This window comes from Cryptomeria japonica, chromosome 9 (assembly GCF_030272615.1).
Source record: "Cryptomeria japonica chromosome 9, Sugi_1.0, whole genome shotgun sequence".
NCBI classification, from domain to species: Eukaryota; Viridiplantae; Streptophyta; class Pinopsida; order Cupressales; family Cupressaceae; genus Cryptomeria; species Cryptomeria japonica.
Window position 1 is genome coordinate 299,309,892 of NC_081413.1, and position 18,861 is coordinate 299,328,752.

Here is an 18,861-nt window from a genome sequence, read left to right on the forward strand (position 1 = left end):
GAAATTCTCTTGAGTTTTGAGCTTTAGATTTTCCACCTGCATATCATTTTCTCGTATAGTCTCTTTCCCAAGTATATCAGCAGCTACGAGGAAAATCTTGTTTTGAATTTCTCTTATCTGCTCCTCAACTTTGATACCATCGGCGTTCACCTTTTTTAGGACTTCACTTCGTGCAACCAATGCCCAGTACCATGTGTTGAAATCATATGCGGCCCCTACTGCAATTACCTTTACATCAATTAATTCTTGCTTTGGAATTCCTTTCAACACCCTTAGGCATGGGATTATTCTATCCTGAATATTATGAAGGTCGTCCCAAGTTTCTGCCTTGTTTGCAATTTTGAAGAGCAAAGAAGAAGTCTATTCATATGCCAACATTAACTTTTCCACAAATCTAGTTGCTTCTTCTTTGTTGCTTGCCATCCATTCTTTGGCCTCTCTGGCTGTCACTTTTTCTTCTTCAAAATCTTCGATTGCTTCCTGTGAGAGATTCAAAGGTGGAGGAGCTATTGTATCGCCTTGATCAAGAGGCTTGATCAAGTGCTGAATATACTTCTTCAGACGCTCAATTTCTTTCTTGTATTCTCTTTTCTTCCCTATTTCCTTACCCAACCTTGCCTTGATGGAAATGATTGAATTGTCTAGGTCTTCAACTTCTTGACCCTTTGTGGTTGGTCCCAAGTTGATAGTGGTGATTTCATAAACCTGAGGAGCAATGTCTTCCTTTGCCTTGTCCACTTTCGGCACAACTATTTGAACTGTACGACAACCTGTTTCATCCCTTTGAATTGTGGAAAACTTCTTGGCTGTCTTCTTTACAACAAACTTCCCTAATCTAGCCAAGAAATCAGTTTTGTCGTCCTCTTCTTGAACTTCCACTGATGCTTTTATTTTCATTCTTTCTTTTAACCGATCAGGAATTGTGGGTTGTTCAACACCCCCTTCTTCCTGATTACTTTCCTCACATGGAATATCTTGAACTCCTCGAAGAGTGGAAATTATTCCCTCTTGAAATTCCTTGTCCAAAATATCCATCTCATTCTCTGACTCAAGTATCTCCATGTTTGAAGGAGATGGAGGCTCTTGATCCTCTTGATGAATTAATTCAATATTCTCCTCATGGATTGGAGAAGGGATCCTTATCTTGGTCAGTGATCCATCCTCAAGAATCATTATACTATCCAAACTCCTAGATGTAGCAGAATGGGAGGGGCCTAATTTCTGCCTCTTTTGAGCAGGTTCCTTATTCACAACTTTCTTCCCTTTTGACCTTGTAGAGTCATCAATTGCTTCCTTCCTTTTCCTAGAATTAATGCTTCTAATTGGCCCGACACTTTGAGATGCTCCTTCATTGGAAGAGTGATTCTATCACGACCATCAAGTTACATGTGAGAGCCATATTCTTTCGCTTCAGCCCATGGACTTGATGATCAACCTATTATTGTGAATACTTGACAATTGGCCACATCAAGGTGGCTAAATCTGTGAGCTTTGGTTCTGACCACCTCACAAGAGGAAGAGGCCTATTTTCGTCAAAGTGTGGCTGAGTATACTCTCCATCATCCTCTAGCTGGTCAGGTACATGGAAAAGCTCGGTTGTTCTGATCAAACTCATAGGTAATCTAGACCGTAGTCTTTTTCTGTCATCAAATTCGTTCGCAATGTTTGCCCAAAAGTCCTCGAGATCCCCTCTATGCCTGTACTTCTCTCCATTCATTGATCCAATGTGATTGTGGGGATCAAAGTTAGCTCTGGAATGGTAGAAAACAAATGGATACCATTGCATCTCCAGCCTCGCACTTTTAGCTGCCTGTGCTGAGGGGCAGGACTCTAACATATTTCCAATAAAGAATGGAAAGGAAATGGCAGTCTTCTTCTTTGCTCTTTGGAAGCCCTCATATGTCTCCAATTGCCTAAGAACTTCAAGCAAGATCATTCTATTGGTGGGATAAATCAGAAGCCGGTAAGGACATCCGTTAAATCCCCGAACTCTTACGTATGTGAATCTTGGATATTGGATAAACCAGGATCCATACTTGCTTATCAAGCTCTTGGTCTCCTAAATCAGCCTCTGATGAGTTCCCCCTTGCATAATCCTAGCGATGTACAGTAGAAATGCATCATTCACCCGTTTGAAGTGAGCCTTCTTGCTAAGCTGCAATTGTGTATAACAGTCACAGGCTTTGAATTCGTTCTCGCCATTACCTAATAGAATATTAAAATAATGTTAATTTTAGTATTAATGCTCAATAGTGTATATTCTATTTTAGTTAGATCGTCTTCGATCTTCTCAGCATTTTCTTATTAGAAACTTGCTATTCTTGTAAATATTCTTGTATTATTTATGAGCGTCTTGCTCATTCTGTGAATAACATCGATTCTTTGAAATCCATATGCTTTTGCATCTATATTATGGTATCAGAGCTATAGGAGAAATTTTTTCGAAATTTTTTTAATTCTAATTTCCAATTAGTGGAAATTTTCGAAATTTTTTCTGGTGTTTAAAAATCCTTCTAGGTTTTTTCAGTTGCCTAGCTCCTGTGAACTACCTCGGGTTTGTACAGTCGCGTTTTGTTTCTTGCGACCTGTGTTCGGCGGTGTTCGGGTTGGTGCGCGACCTGCAGAGCCGGCGCGACCTGCAGAGCCGTCGCGACCTGTGTTCGGCGGTGTTCGTGTTGGCGCGCAACCTGCAGAGTCGTCGTGACCGGTGCTCCCCCTGTTCGCGACCTCCGTGCGTCTGCAACCTCCGGCGTCGTGCGTCTGCAACATCCGGCGTCGCGACCTACAAACTTTGGCTTCAACACCTTCGGCGTCGCAACCTGCACCTTCGGCGACGCGACGCGACCTGCAAATGCGTCGAGACCTGCACCTTTGGTGACGCCATTTTTTTCTGAGAAAATCATGGCTTCCACGACCCTCCAAAATTTTCGATTAAGGTGTTTACCTTCCAGTTTCCATCAAAAATAAATTATTCTTGCAGATTCTTGGTGGGTTTTTCGAACCCTAATCTGGGTAGTTGTCATTTTTTTTGGGTGCCTTGATTTTCGTGCCTCGATTTTCGAGCCCGTGGATCCAGATTCTGACAGCAAATTCCTTTTGGGTTTTTTGCACGAATTTGTGGGTTGTCTTTGGATTTTTCTGGGTCAGCTAGGAATTTTTTGGGAAACGTGCAAATGGCTTCTCTAACCAACCTGATGTTAGAAGGCAGTCAACGCTTTAATGGCAACAATTATAACATCTGGAAATAGCGTATGTTGACCATTTTTGAATATAGGCGTCTTGACCAGCTTGTTTTGGGAAAAGAGCTCAGTCTTGATACACCTGGTGTAGATTAAGATAAGTTTGATGAACGCAATCGGGAGGCAGTTATGCTTCTCAAACTCTCAGTGACTGATGATCAGTTACTGCAGATTCCTTCCGGCAAGATAGCTTCTAACATCTGGAAGCATCTGAAGGAATTGCATGAGACATCCGACAAGAGTCGAGCATTCTTTCTAAAGAATCAGCTGTTCTCCATTATGATGGACGAACGTATGTCCTTACAGGAACACCTCACAAGGATTAAGGACATTCGAGATCAGCTCGAAGCTATTGGTCGGACTATGGAGGAAGAAGACATGGTAGTAATCACTCTGAAAAGTCTTCCGAAATCGTATGAACACTTCATTGAGACCCTCAATATTACTTCCATTAATGTTGATCTGAAGTTTTCAGAATTGTGCACCAAACTTCTACAGCAGGATCATTGGAAACAACAGTTTGGTAGTGGTACTACATCAGCCTCCTCGGAAAATGCTTTCACAGCCCAATCCTTTCACAAGGATAAAGGCAAATTTCAGTCCTCTCAGTCTTCTCAGCAGAAAGGCTCTTCTCAGACACAGGATGGAGCTAAGAAGAAGAATGTGCAGTGCAATTATTGTCACAAGTACGGTCATATGAAGAAAGATTGCCGTCAGAGGCTCGCTTCTGAACAAAAGAAGCAGGGAGGGTCACACCAGAAGGTGCATGTTGCTGAACATTCTGAGCAGAAAGAGTCTGCCTTTTATGCCTTTATGGCTAAGAGGTCTTCAGATCATGCCAGGTCTTCTGCTTGGTACATCGACTCTGGTGCATCATGTCACTTTTCTCATCGGCGTGACTGGTTTACAGACTTCTCACCTTTCAGTGATTCCGTTGTATTTGGCGGAGGTGAGGAGTATACAGTTGTTGGCAGAGGCACTGTTCAGATACAGTCTGGTGGCAGGACTCTCCTTTTTCTGAATGTGTACTATGTTCCTGGAATGGAACTTAATTTGCTCTCTGTCAGCCAGATTATGAGGAATTCTCCTCAGCTAGATGTGGTGTTCAGTGCTCACAAATGTTCCATCATTGATCGGGAGACTCGTCTTACTGTTGCTGTTGGTCTAGAGGATCATGGCCTATATAGGCTTCTTGACACTAGTGATTCTCCTGAAGTGGCTCTGGCAGCTCGTGTTTCTCCTCTCAGCACTTTGTGGCATCAGAGATATGGACATCTCAACATTCAGTATCTCTCTCAGCTATCTCGGGAGGGACTTGTTTCAGGGTTACCTAATATTCAGACTCAGCATCTTGGAGTATGTGGCGCCTGTCAAGCTGGCAAACAGCATCGGACTTCATTCACACATGGAAAGTCTTGGCGCGCATCTAAGGTACTTCAATTACTTCATGCTGATATTTGTGGTCCTATGAATACATCTTCTGTTACTGGTTGCAAATACTTTTTGCTTATTGTAGATGATTTTAGTAGAAAGATGTGGGTGTACTTTCTTAAACATAAATCAGATGTATTTAGTATCTTTCAGAAGTTAAGTCCTTTGTTGAAAAAGAGTCTAGACATAGTATCATTACTCTTAGGACAGATAACGGGGGGGAATTTTGTTCTGCTGCATTCTCCAACTTCTGTGATACCCATGGCATCAAACGCCAATTGACTACACCCTACACTCCTCAGCAAAACAGTGTTGTCGAGCGTCGCAATCGTACGGTTGTTGAGATGGCTCGCTCTATGTTACAACACAGGAGTGTTCCGAATAAGTATTGGGCTGAAGCAGTGTTTACTGCTGTCTACCTACTTAACCGTTCTCCTACTCAGGCTGTTAAGGGGAAGACTCCAGAAGAGGTTTGGTCTGTTCGGAAGCCTAAGATCAGCCACCTGAAGGTTTTTGGCTCTGTTGCCTATGTTTGGATTCTAGATGCTAAGCGCTCCAAGTTGGATTCCAAAAGTCAGAAACTCATGATGACAGGATACAGTGATCACCATAAGGCCTACAGACTGATAGATATAGACACTGAACGTCTTATCTTCAGTCGTGATGTTGTATTTTATGAAGACAGAGGATTCTTTCAGTCACCTTCTTCTGAGCAGAGTTCTGAGGATCAGCCTCATAGTGTTCTTATTCCATTAGGTTCGCCTGATGGGAGGGATGATGCAAAATCTATTTTCGATGATGCACTACCTGAGTTCCCTCCGGAGAACAATCCTCCTGCTGCTCTTGATCCTGAGCCTCTTCCAGCTCCTCCAGATGTTCGCACTTCTACTCTTCGGCCTAAATGGTGGGCCAAGGCCATTGGTGATCTCAGGGATACTGAGCTCATTGAGGGTAGAACCTCCCGTAATAAGAGCAAACAGCAGCATACAGTCAATTTTGCTCTCATGGCTAACATACACAGTGTTTTTGAGCCTCAGACATACTCAGAGGCTAAAGGTATACCTGAGTGGGAATAGGCTATGGAAGCTGAGTTCCAGAGTCTTCAGAAGAATCACACTTGGGCCCTTTCTGATCTTCCTTCAGGGAAGAAGCCCATTAGCCGCAAATGGGTGTACAAAGTAAAATACAAAGCTGATGGAACCCTGGACAAGTATAAGGCTCGTCTTGTTGCTCGTGGGTTCTCACAGAAAGAAGGCATTGACTACGAGGAGACTTTTGCTCCTACAGCCAAAATGAGTACCATACGGCTCGTTCTTGCCTTGGCAACCCAGTTCAGTTGGAAAGTCCATCAGATGGACGTCAAGAGTGCTTTTTTGAATGGTGACTTACAGGAAGAAGTCTACATGACGCAACCCCCAGGATTCAAGGTTGCTGGTCAAGAACAAAAGGTCTGTAGACTAGTCAAAGCACTCTATGGTCTGAAACAAGCTCCTCGGGCTTGGTACATGAAAATTGATAAGTATCTGACAGATCATGGTTTTCAGCGGAGTCCATCTGATGTAAACCTGTATATCAAGCATACTAGTAATGATATTTTGTTTGTGGTTGTCTATGTGGATGACTTAATCATTACTGGCAGTTCAGCACATTTGATCATTGGGATCAAACAGGATTTGTGCCACACCTTTGATATGACAGATTTGGGACTTCTACATTACTGCTTAGGAGTTGAAGTCTGGCAGACTGAGAACAGTATCTTTCTCTCTCAGTCCAAGTATGCCAGAAGTCTTGTGGACAGGTTCAGAATGCAGGATTGCAAACCTGCCTCTACTCCTATGGAACCCGGGCTCAAACTTTCAGCTCAGTCATCTTCACCAGTTGTGGATGAATCTCTGTTCAGGCAACTAGTGGGCAGCCTCATCTATCTTACTGCCACTAGACCTGACATCAGTTTTGCAGTGAGCTACATTTCACGCTTCATGACAGTGCCCAAGGCTGATCATTGGATAGCAGCGAAGCGTGTGCTGCGTTATGTGAGTGGCACTCCTGATTATGGACTTCTGTACACTCGGAGTTCTGATCCTCTACTCAGTGGTTACACAGATTTTGACTGGGCAGGTTCGGTTGATGACCATAAGTCTACAACAGGGTATGTGTTTAGTTTGGGATCTGGTGCTGTCACATGGACTAGTAAGAAGCAGCAGGCAGTGGCTCTCTCCTCGACAGAAGCAGAGTATCGGGGAGCAGGTAAGGCATCTTGTGAGGCGGTTTGGCTTCTACGAATGCTTGCGGATATGCATGTCTCCCAGGCAGGTCCTACTCCCTTGTTCTGTGATAATCAAGGAGTGCTCAAACTCGCCAAGAATCCAGTCTTCCATGAAAGAACCAAGCATGTGGAAACTCATTGTCACTATATTCGACAGCTGGTTGAAGACGGATCCATCCAGTTGCTGTATGTTCCTACCTCGGAGCAGCCAGCAAACATCTTCACCAAGCCCCTTGGTCCTGATAAATTTGTAAAATTCAGGGGGTCTATAGGTGTAGTTAATAGATTGAGCATTAAGGGAGGGTAATAGAATATTAAAATAATGTTAATTTTAGTATTAATGCTCAATAGTGTATATTCTATTTTAGTTAGATCGTTTTCGATCTTCTCAGCAGTTTCTTAGTAGAAACTTGCTATTCTTGTAAATATTCTTGTATTATTTATGAGCGTCTTGCTCATTCTGTGAATAACATCGATTCTTTGAAATCCATATGCTTTTGCATCTGTTTTATTACCTACTATGCCTTTGCAAATCAGCCCTGTATATTTGTAGTTCCTTGCTAGTAGGTAAATAATATAGGAGCTCATGTAAAAGGACTTTGTCTTTTCCAAATTTCTCAGCTGTTCATCTAGGCTATCGCTGATTATCCGGGACCAATTGAACATTTTGACACCTGAGGTGATCTTGTCAATAAAGTAGTACATCCAAGGTTCAAATGGCGCACTTTGAGGGCTGCCCATTACTCTATTCAGTAACAAAATGATGACCCCATAATCCTCCTTGAAATCAGTGCGAAACAATTTCTTTGGCACCTTTTTGAGGGTGGGCCTTGGCTTCTCTAGCCACAACTTATTGACAGTTGTCACGCAAGGCTCAAGCTGATCCTCATAAATTCTTTTGGTTTCCTCCTTGGTTTTAAATGAAGTCCGGTTGTAACTTGGTATCCCGAATGCTTCCTGGATGGCCAATTCTTCGAGATAAGCCAACACTCTCAGGTCTAGTGCAATGATTTGCCTCTCTTGGGCATTATAATGCATAGCACAATCAACTATCAGCTCAGCGCATTCCACAACTGGTGGGAATCCAGCTGCCTAGACAAGTCCATTCCTCATTGTTCGGTGAGCAATCGATGTGGTAAGAGTCCATCTTGCCCGTACATTCTGCTTTTAAAATCTTTGAAGTCTACGTGTCCAAGGTTGGTGTCTCCAACCTTTTTCCACTTGGAATTGATTTTGGATTTTGGCTGCAACCCTTCGCTGGCAAACTTCATCTGGACTTTTCTCGAGAGTCCTCCTTGATTGGTCATCAACCTACAAGAAAACATGGAAAATTAACATTATTTTTAAGAAAACTTAAAGTTTTACCCCTGATTTTGGACCCTTTGCCTTAAAATCTGACCTTTCAGCCTGTCAAAAAGCTAAATTTCTGTGAAAAATCAGACTGAAAAATGGACGAAGTTGGCCCAACACAGCAAATTTTGTGAAATAAATGATGAAGACAGAAAGAGGACGAAAGAAATTAGTCAAACTCAGATTTTTGAACCTTCGAAATTATACTTTTGATTGGATTTCTTGATGAAAATCTGCCTTCACTTCTGGAAATCCTTGGTAAATTCTGTCCTTTACTCAGAAAATTTACTTTATCCTTCGAAAATCCTTCTTCCTTGACCTTGGGAGAGAGAGAGCTCTTCAATCTTCAAACTTGAGAAAGAATGAAGTGAAAATGAGAAGTTAAACTTGATATAAGGTTGGAAAATTCGACCATTTTGGCAACTTCACATTTCACCTTAGATTCATCGAACGTAGTCTCTTTCGATTCTTCCAAAATGGCAACTTAATCTTCTTCGAAAGATTTTGAAAGAAAGTTTATAATTTTGCTCTTGTGGCCCCACTTTATACTGAGCCAAAATATCTTCTCTTTGTCCATGTGTTGGCAAGGAATCTTCTAGATTCTTCTTGTGTTCAAATATTTCCAAAGTGTTGGGCAAAAAATTATTTTTTGAAAAATATTCTAAGTGTTGGATAAATTTTCCGACCTCCAAACCTAGCCAAACCTTTAGTCATGGCGGACTTTGCCATTTTGCATTTCTCTTTGGCAGATTTATTACTTTGTCATGCCATTTTCATTTGTGTTGAGTGGACTTCCTCATTGTTTTGCCATTTTTCTATTATGCTTGAGCGGACTTCCTCATTGGCAAGCCAATTCTTGTTTGGGAGGTGGCGGAGTTGATGATTGTCCAGCCATGTCTTGGTGGACTTGACCTTTTACATGTCATCTCCCTTGGGCGGACTTTGCTTGGCTTAAGCCATTCTTCTTTCTTCCTTGGGCGGACTTTGAATGATCTTGGACATTTTACCAAGTGTCAAGGCGGAGCTCATCATTGTTTGGCCATCCTCTCTGTACTTTTCCCATGGCGGACTTAGTGATAGGTTGGACATTTCTTGATTTTGGCCTTGGCGAAGGTCACCCTTGGCCATTTCTTGGCGGAGCTAAGCATTGTTTGGATGTTTTGAATTTATAGCATGACGGACTTCACATTTTCCATGCCATTCTTACCAACTGCTAGGTGGAGTTCGCATGTTTCATGCCATCATGGACGGACTTTACATGGAATAAGCCATTTCTTGGCGGACTTGACACCTTCTTGGACATCTCCCTTATGCCATGGCGGACTTTGGATTGGCCATTCTTGACCAAGTGCCAAGGCGGACTTCACTTGGCTTCAGACATTTTCAACTTTTGCCATGGCGAACTTTGCCATTGCCCAAGACATTGTTTTTTTGTCAAGGTGGGAATTGTGATTGCCCGAGACATCTATGCTAGGGGAACTTGCTCCATTCAATTAAATCCATTTGAGCAACTATGCCAAGACCGATTGTAGATGCCATTACCACATCAGTACTCAACTCTATGAGGTTGAGAAGTGATTTAGAGAGGTCATTCATAAGCTACAACATGTTTGTGGGACCTTTACCATCCATCTAGACTTCCATAGAAGGTGGTAGAGCATCCAAGCTCCATTTTGCAACTCTACTACTCATTAACTTAGGAGGCATTTGTGAAAGGGAGTTGGCACAAAATGGGTCTTGGAGAGACACTAAATAGATGGTGGCTACTATCTTCATCCGCTTCATTTGACCAATTAGCGTATAGTTTAAAAACTGTAGGTAGTGGAATTTTGGAGTACCAAGCCTACACTTCGAGACAATTCTTGAATCAAAAGGCTAGATAAGATAAGATAGGTAAGATAAAATTATTAATGTCCAACAAGTGACCAAAAACAGGTGAAAGGGACTGGAGGTTACAAACAAGGAGGACCGCCACCAACAAGGACACCAAACGGTGCCCACAAAGAACAAAACAACAACAACAACCGAGGCCAACAAGCCAATCAAGCAAACTCTAAGAAGCCGGAGCAGTGGAGAAAAACTTCAAGACCGAGGGGTAAGTTGTAGGACGATGTCGCTGGGTAATCCGAGTCCGACTGGAGGGGGACCGATGTGTGACCGCTCTACGGGGCTTCATCGATCTGGAGTGACTGGGAGAGGTATCCAACTGTCTTTTGGTACCGCATGTTTGGTGAAGCCCAAAGAAGGAGGAGGTAATGAGCTAGCAAAACTGAGGGTGTGAGGGGCATTGTAGCGAATGATCCTGGAGTCTAAAGGTCTCTTGAAAGTAGAGAGCAAGGCATCTCTGGTCTTTGAACTTGAAGAAAGTGGAGAGAGTCTGAGTCTCTCTAAAAAGGCAGTGGAACCTCCCTTCGATCTCATAGTAAATAGGACATCAAAAGATAAAGTGCTCCGTCTTGATCTCACTGATGTCACAAAGCAGACAAACTCTGTCCATTTTGTCCAAATGGTGATCAATCTCACCCCGAAGCCGATGGGACCCCACTCTGAAAGTACCAAGGGGGATCTGGAGGGAATGAGACCAATGGCATAAGATGTAAGAAGGATGAACAATGAGCCCGTCTTGCAGCTCGAGAAAGTGCTCTGCATAGAATGCCATCTTGGGGCGAAGATCCCCATGAGGTTTGACCCATGTGGTATGAATGTACTGTCTGTAGATGTCGTCTCTAATGCACCTGTTCAACTCATGTTTGGAAGGGAGGAGATGGTGAGGGGCATCAAGAGAGTACTAGAAGGGGAGGAGACGACCAATCTCAATCCCGATAGAGCCAAGGAGGGCCGAAACCCCAATGAACCAACAAGGAGCTCCCCCAAAAGGGGCCAAAGATGCAATAGCCTTTGAAGAGCAGTAAGCAAGGTAAGGGTATCTGTGATGCCCAATGCCTGAGTCCGCAAAATCACAGAGATGGTGAAGAAACCAAATAAGATCAAAGATGGCCTCAAGTCTGAAGGGGTGGGCACCAAACTCAGCCAAAATGATATTGTGGGGAGTAGACTGCTTACATTTGATGATGCGCCGAAGGAGTATCTGAACTCAGCTAAAATGATAGAGTGAAATGTCCCAGAGTAAATTTGCGTGCATAAATCTGATGTGAATGGCTAACAAGTAAATATGAAACCTAAAATCCACAGTTATAGCATGCTAACTGAATGGGATACTATTTTATTTTATTTCTCAGTGAATCTGAATTGTTTACAAATAACCATATGCTCAAAAATTATGCAGGCAAAGATCAGCAAACTGAAACTTGAAACAATGCTGATAATGAACTACCATATGCATTTTGAAGTCACCACAAGAGACTCCAGTCTGAATACATTGTCTAATACAAGTGGAGATTTTCATAACTTCAATTACAATCTACTCTTAGTATTACACAGTCTTGCTGTCCTCAAGTCGTTGATAGGTAGTGGCCAGGGATGACCAAATTATTTCTTGAAATGAATGATGAAGACATGGACATAACAGCAATGACTGGAGAGTTTGGTAGCTTGCTCCAGATCTGCAATCAAAGCCCTGTTATTTCTACCATAAACATTTGTTATAAATGTCGGATAATGTGATGTCCCCATCCTAGTCAGGGCTTTAGAGTTGATGAGTTAGATTATTTCTTGGACCCTTGTAGGCTAACAGGGTATGGACAGAGGGTCATGGCTTAGAGTGGTTGGAGGATAAAACCTGTGATGCCCAAAATGCCGGTGATGCATATAAAATCCCCTAACCCTCCAGGATGGCAGGATCAGAGCTTTGATACCACTGTGATGAACCCTTGCTGGTTCAATTCTTCAACCTGCTGTAATTTATTATTCTTTTTATGTTTTTGATTATTAGAGATGGTCTTTCAGAAATAGATAGAAGTTGTAGAAAGGGTTTCTTTAATTTTCAACACATATTGACATAATACATGAAATTAATCGGCTGAAACAATAAATTGGAGAATTTAGAAGCATACCCGTGGGTCCTTAGCCAATTTATTGAATAAAAAAGATTCAATCAACAACTTACAAAGTTTTGATTTTTTATTCAGGAAACAATTCAGAATTGCTCTTATTAAGAAACTTGATGCCCAAACAACATGAAAGATGGCGCCAAAATGAGCAAATTGTGAGTCTTGGGAAAGAGACACCCAACTCACAAAGAAACAACAACAACAAAGAATTAAGTCCTATCACAGATCTGCCTGAAGAAGTCAGATCTGCCTGCAATAATCACCAATTTGACTTTTGAATGAAGCCAACCACAGCTGCAACAATTCAACTGATCTTTCATAATTTCACCATTACCATGCACTGAAGAATGGACGTTCTCCAATGAAGAATCTAGTCTGAAACCCTCAAGCTCCAAAACCCAGAGAGGAATGAGATATCAAGTATTCAACAATTAATGAATTTGATTTCTCAAAAGGGGCGGCTTTATGCAAAAACCCACGATTTGCAATTAGGGTTGCTTTTAGGGTTATAAAAATCTAATAAGTGTTAAAACACTTTTCAATATGGGCGCCCAACTATAGAGAAAATAAATAAGCCACTTAAATAAATTTAATTGAAACATTTTATTAAAAAGTCAATGTGACTTTATAATAAACGTCATTAATTAAATAGAACCTATAATTCACTAAAAAATTAATATCTCTCTCAATATGACTCCAAAAGATGAACCGTCAGAAGTTGGAGATAAAGCTCACAAAACCCATGTGACCAGGGGCCTGTCTAAAAATAGCCAACTTCCCATCTATAAATAGCCAAAATGCTATAAATAGCAAATCCCTCAAACGAAGTCAGAAACTGCTCAAATGAAGCCTGAACTGAACCCAACATTGAACTAAAGAACATCATCCTCCAACCACTGTAAGCCATGACCCTCTGTCCATACCCTGTTAGCCTACGAGGGTCCAAGAAATAAGCTAACTCATCAACTCTAAAGCCCTGACTAGGATGGGGACATCACAGTCCGCCCTCCCTGAATTTGCTTGTCCTCAAGCAAACTCAATGCTGGATGCTGTAAAATGCTATCACTCTCCCAAGTAGCATCCTCTATCGGGAGATCCTTCCATTTAATAAAAAATTCCTTGATGACACTTCTCCGCAAATGATGCTCTCTGAACTCCAGAATGGCCTCAGGTACTAGCACTAACTTCCCCTCATCATCTAGGGGTAGTCAAACTGCAGAAGAAACTCTATGTTGTCCCAATGCCTTCTTAAGGCGTGACACATGGAACACATTATGAACCTTATTATCTGCTGGTTGATTGGATGAAAACCCATTTCAGCAAACCTTGGTGGATTCAGTGATAGGGATTTGTTTGCAGTTGTTGGCATAAGTGCTTTCAAGTATAAATTTATTAGGATTTGCAGGAAAAAGTATGTGTTGTGTGTGTATGTGTCTGGTTAAGGGAATAAATTATATAAAATTGATTTCAAGCAACTGGCTTTACCAGCTGTACACTTTTCAGCCTCTAAATAACCTATTGTACATTTTATGCAAGCCGTACGTGCTAATCAAAAGGGTTCAAATAAATATCTTGGGGTTTTAAAGCCTTGTCAGCACTAATCACAGCCTTAGTACATGTCGTACTCCTCTTTTGAGTGTCATACTTAATGGAGACAGTTGTGCATTTGTAAGGGGAGTTGAAGAGGCAGATTGGATGTTGAATATTTACATTGAAAGCCTTACCATTGGTCAATGCAGCATTTGAAGGCTTAAACATACCTATTGTAGCATCCAAAAGGAGTTACAACTATTGTAGAAGTTGTCGTACAAGTTTGTGACTACTATTTATCACATGGAAGTGTCATACAGCCCCAAAAGACAAAGTATGAGGAATGAGTGCTGATGTGGTAGTTTAACCAGTCAACAGCAGATTGGCAAGCACCTCAAGCACCTCAAAGCACCTCAATCAGGTCAACCATTTGGAATATAAAATATTGATGATTTATTTAATGATATTGTTGATGCAATTTCTAAGTATATGAACTTTGTATCAGTAGTGAATAGAATAGAAGGAAGAATTGTCAATGCAATATATGATGCAATAACTTCACATTTTAGACATAAATTTCAATATTTGAATCTATGGATTTCATGCTAACATCATACTCATCAAACAAAATTGCATAAACACAATCTGACCAGCTGCATACCAACTGTTTGACAAAACGTTTGAGTGAAAAATTAGAAAATTTGCATGTATGTTAAAAATATTTGGGTACAGGATATTACAAATATTCCTTGCATCTTCAACTACATTCTTCACCCAACTTGGTTTCCCTATGTCCTCAAGGAATAGGTCAAGATAGTGGGCTACACAAGGACTCCAAAATAATGTTGGGTGCCTTGCTTCTAGAATTTTATTGGCTGCCAGATATGCAGTTATATTGTCGGCCACAATTTGATGAGTACATAAAAGGAGTTAGGGAAGGAACAGGAGGATGATAGACCCATTGCAAAACTCTCTAGCATTCAACGAGAGGGTTCTTTCAAGATTCAGGGAGTTCTTGGTGGCCAGCGTGTAATCACTTTGTTGGATACGATTGCTACACATTATTTCATCGATGAGGGGTTAGTGGCCAGAAGAGGGCTTAAGACTGAAGGATTTGATGGTTTTAGAGTGAAAGTTGCAGATGGTTTCACTCTCTCATTCAATAGAATGATTCCCAACTTGACACTCCAATTGAATGATTATGTGTTTCAGGCTTACTATTATGTGGTATGGGAGAGTTGGACATAGTATTGGGCATGAAGTGGCTTCATATGATTGAGGAGTTTTACCTCAATGTGCACACTATGGAGATGAGGTTTGAGGTAGATAGTAGGAAACACGTGCTGAGAGGGATGACAGATGAGAGCCTTGAGATAGTTTCTTTGAGGAGGATGGAGAGGTTGATCATACATGATCAGGTAGGGTGGGCTGTAGGGTGTGTTTTGATGCCTACAACATTGGAGCAGCCGAAGCAGGATTATCCTCCGGACCATAGTTGAACTACTTGCCAAAAGCAAAACTCGCCCATACCCCCCCCAAAAAAAACTTGGTGAAAATTCGGCAAGTAAAAAAATTGCTTAAATTTAATTAGAAATGTTTTTTTTTTTGCAAAATTCAATGAGATGCATCCAATGAGTCAATAAATGAGTACACAAAAGAAACAAGCCGAGTCTAGATATATTTGATTGATTTAAATGCAAATTGGGTACTGTTGTGACCATTTCACACATCGCCCCATTGCAAATGGGGACCCCCTCTTTTTGCTCGTTTTTCGCTCGCTTTTCGTTTCGCTTTTAGGATTTTTGTTAGTCTGTCAGTTGTCTGGATTTAGGGTCTGGCCTTAGGGTTTTAATTAACGTCTTTTCAAGCCAGAATCCAGTCAGTTTTGAGAGCTTTTGAGCCTCCTTTCGTTGAATGCAAATTTTGAATGCAATGATTTCGCCAAAATGGTCTATTTTCAATTGGAATTTTGAATGCAGAGCTTAAATTTGTCTAAGTGTTGAAGGTGAAATGTGAATTTTTGTCCAATTGACTAATTTTGACCAAATTTTGACTTTTTGATTTTGATCCTGGGCATTGAAAATGATTTGTTTTCGCCTTGTGAAGTGGTAAAATGTATAAAATCATGTTATTTTGGCCTGTAGGAGCAAAATCGCTCCTGTCCCTCAGTGAAGGACAGGAGCTCGTTTTCAAATATCTTACTATTCCTGCAGGGTCAAGATGAATTTCGAGTTGGAAATGATGAAGAAAGGCGTGATCTTTCCATTGAATATAAATTGAATGTTTTCACAAACACAGAAATACCTCCAGGAAAAGGATCGCTCCTGTTCCTCAGGAAGGGACCAGGGCGAAGTACTTTGTAGCTCCCGTCCCTCTCCAAGGGACCAGAGCGATGTTCTTCATAGGGCGAGATTCAGGCGAAGATCAAGTCAAGTTTATGTTTGAGGGCAAGGAAGACGGTGAAATGAATTCATTGAATACAAATTGAAGATTTTGAAACGTCAGCAAGGACCCTAAATGCTTAAGTTCGCTCCTGTCCCTCAGGAAGGGACCAGAGCGATTTTTGTTACAGATGATTTTCTTGCCAAGTTTCAATCAATCTCAAGGCATGGATGAATGGAATGGAACATTGCGAATCCGTTGAATATAAACTTTGAAGGTGATAAAGTGAAGTGAAGCCCACAAGAGTAAGATCGCTCCTGTCCCTCTCCAAGGGACCAGGGTGATATGATGGTTATATTGCTTCTTATTCAAAGACGAGGAACAAGGTGGCAAAGGCATTTCAAGACATTTCGATCAAGCACAAGGTTACAGAGGTCGCCACGTTGAGGGAATTTGCACTAAGACTCCCAGTTCGCTCCTGTCCCTCAGGAAGGGACCAGAGCGAAAGTTGCATAAAGGCATAGATTTCAAAAGTTAAGCAAGTTTCAAGCGACCAAGGGGAATCAAGGGACTTTATTTCACGCGTTGAAGATAATTGCAAATTGATCAAAGCAAGAACAAGCTCAAAATGTTGAACTTCGCTCCTGTCCCTCAGGAAGGGACCAGAGCGATATTGAATGCATTGGCCGATTCATGCAAAAATCACGTTAAGACAAGGCTTCACAAGGTCATACAAGGTTCAAGGCGTCTTTTGAAAGTGATATATCAAAGTTTGGAACGTCCAAATGTTATCGATCAAGCTAAGGAGTCTATATCGCTCCTGTCCTTTGGACAAGGACCAAAGCGATTTCATTAAAAACACTCACGCTCCTTCAAAATCAAGACAATGCAAAGATAGATGAGGTAAAGGACGTTATTTGGAAGGCAATAAACGAAGAACAAAGGTTAAATGTTTACGAATTTGAGCCAGGACATGGAGATCGCTCCTGTCCCTCTCCAAGGGACCAGGGCGATATTTGCCAAAACACATGATATCCTTTGAAGATCACGTTGAGATAAAGTCGCACATGGTTTTAAACACCATTTGGAAGGCGATGCAAAAGGAAATGGACGTTCAATATCACCGATTTGAGCTTAAAATGGAGAAAAGACAAGGATCGCTCCTGTCCCTCTCCAAGGGACAAGGGCGATGATCCTTTAAACATCAAAATGCCTTGTAAAATTCAAGCAAAATGAGCGTGGAATGAAGGAATGACATTGTTTGTCCATCACAACGAAGATTGAAGTTCGAAGTTACAAAGATTAAAGAGAAAAGAATGGATCGCTCCTGTCCCTCTCCAAGGGACCAGGGCGATATTACATCCAAGGGCATCCCTTCACACATGCAAGTCAATCAAACTTGAAGGACCCGACAAAAATGATGATTTGAACGTAGAAATGCAGAGGTTGAACGTCAAAAATGCAAAAATCAAGACCAACATGATGGTTCGCTCCTGTCCCTCTCCAAGGGACTAGGGCGATGAGGTACGTGTACTTCATTTTCAAAATATTTTGGCGCTCAAATAAACATTTTTGAATTTATTTAAATGCTAGCAAAATCGATATTTTAATTAAAAATGGCATTTAAATATTGCGCTTGGTATTAATTAATTATTTTTTGCCTTGTAAAAAAAAATCGAAGTTTATTAATTAAAAACGATGGCATTTAATAATTGATTATTAAATCAATTAAAAATCGAATGGAGCGCTTGGTTAAGTAAGTCGGCCTTGTTATTTTATTAAAAAATTGTTTTAATTGCCATATTTTTTATAAAAGTCGGCCTTGGGGGTGAATGGTGAGGTGAGCGCTATAAAGGGAGAAGTGAAATCTTCATTTTCACATCATCATTTTACCTATCTCATATGCGATCAAAGGGAGAAGTGCGAATTTGTATCCAAGGAAGTGCGAATTGTGTTTGAAAGTGCGATTTGGAGTTTATTAATCAAAGGTGGTGCGAACTATCAATCCAAGGTGGCGCTAGTAACTTCCAAGGTGGTGCGAATCTATATTGAGCGAATTTGCCAAGACGAATTCTGAAGATCACGTCAAGGACACAAAAGGTGGCGAAATTACTATCTTGAGGAGATCACATTGAAAACCATTTATACCTCAATTTTGCCTAGGTGAATTTAGTTCTTTTTGCATTCTAGAGTTAGCTCTCTATTGAGGTATGGCGATTTGATTTTGTTGTTTTATTTATTCATCGTCATATTTTAAATTTTGAATTTTGAATTTTGAATTCCTAGCTCAATCATTTTTTTTTTTAGGAAATGATAACTCAAAGACTTATCATGAAGTTTCCTAAAAGTTATCCTCTAATCTATGTTATTTATTGCAAAATCTAGTTCTCATTATGAAATGTTGTGTAGGTATGGCGACCCCGAAGGCAGGGGCATCCACCAGTCGCTCAGCTCTCATGAAAGAAGATCAGAAGACCGAAGAAGTGGAGACCAAGATCGTGTCGAAGTGGAGCAACATTGGAGATACAAACTTGGGTAACTTCAGCACGAAGAGGTTTCGAGAGATCCCTTACATTGGCAAGCCATCGCCTGTCGCCCGGAGAATAATAGAGAGTGGCATCATTAAGGCGGCCGGCTTTCCTCCAGCTGTTCA

The 18,861-nt window shown here is 41.2% G+C and overlaps 1 protein-coding gene across 2 annotated transcripts in view; it reads left to right on the forward strand.

The window, feature by feature from the left end:
- The window catches only part of LOC131079581 (uncharacterized), a 191,324-nt gene that overhangs the window by 104,658 nt on the left and 67,805 nt on the right, over window positions 1-18,861 (forward strand). The gene's annotated exons all lie outside the window — the stretch shown is intronic.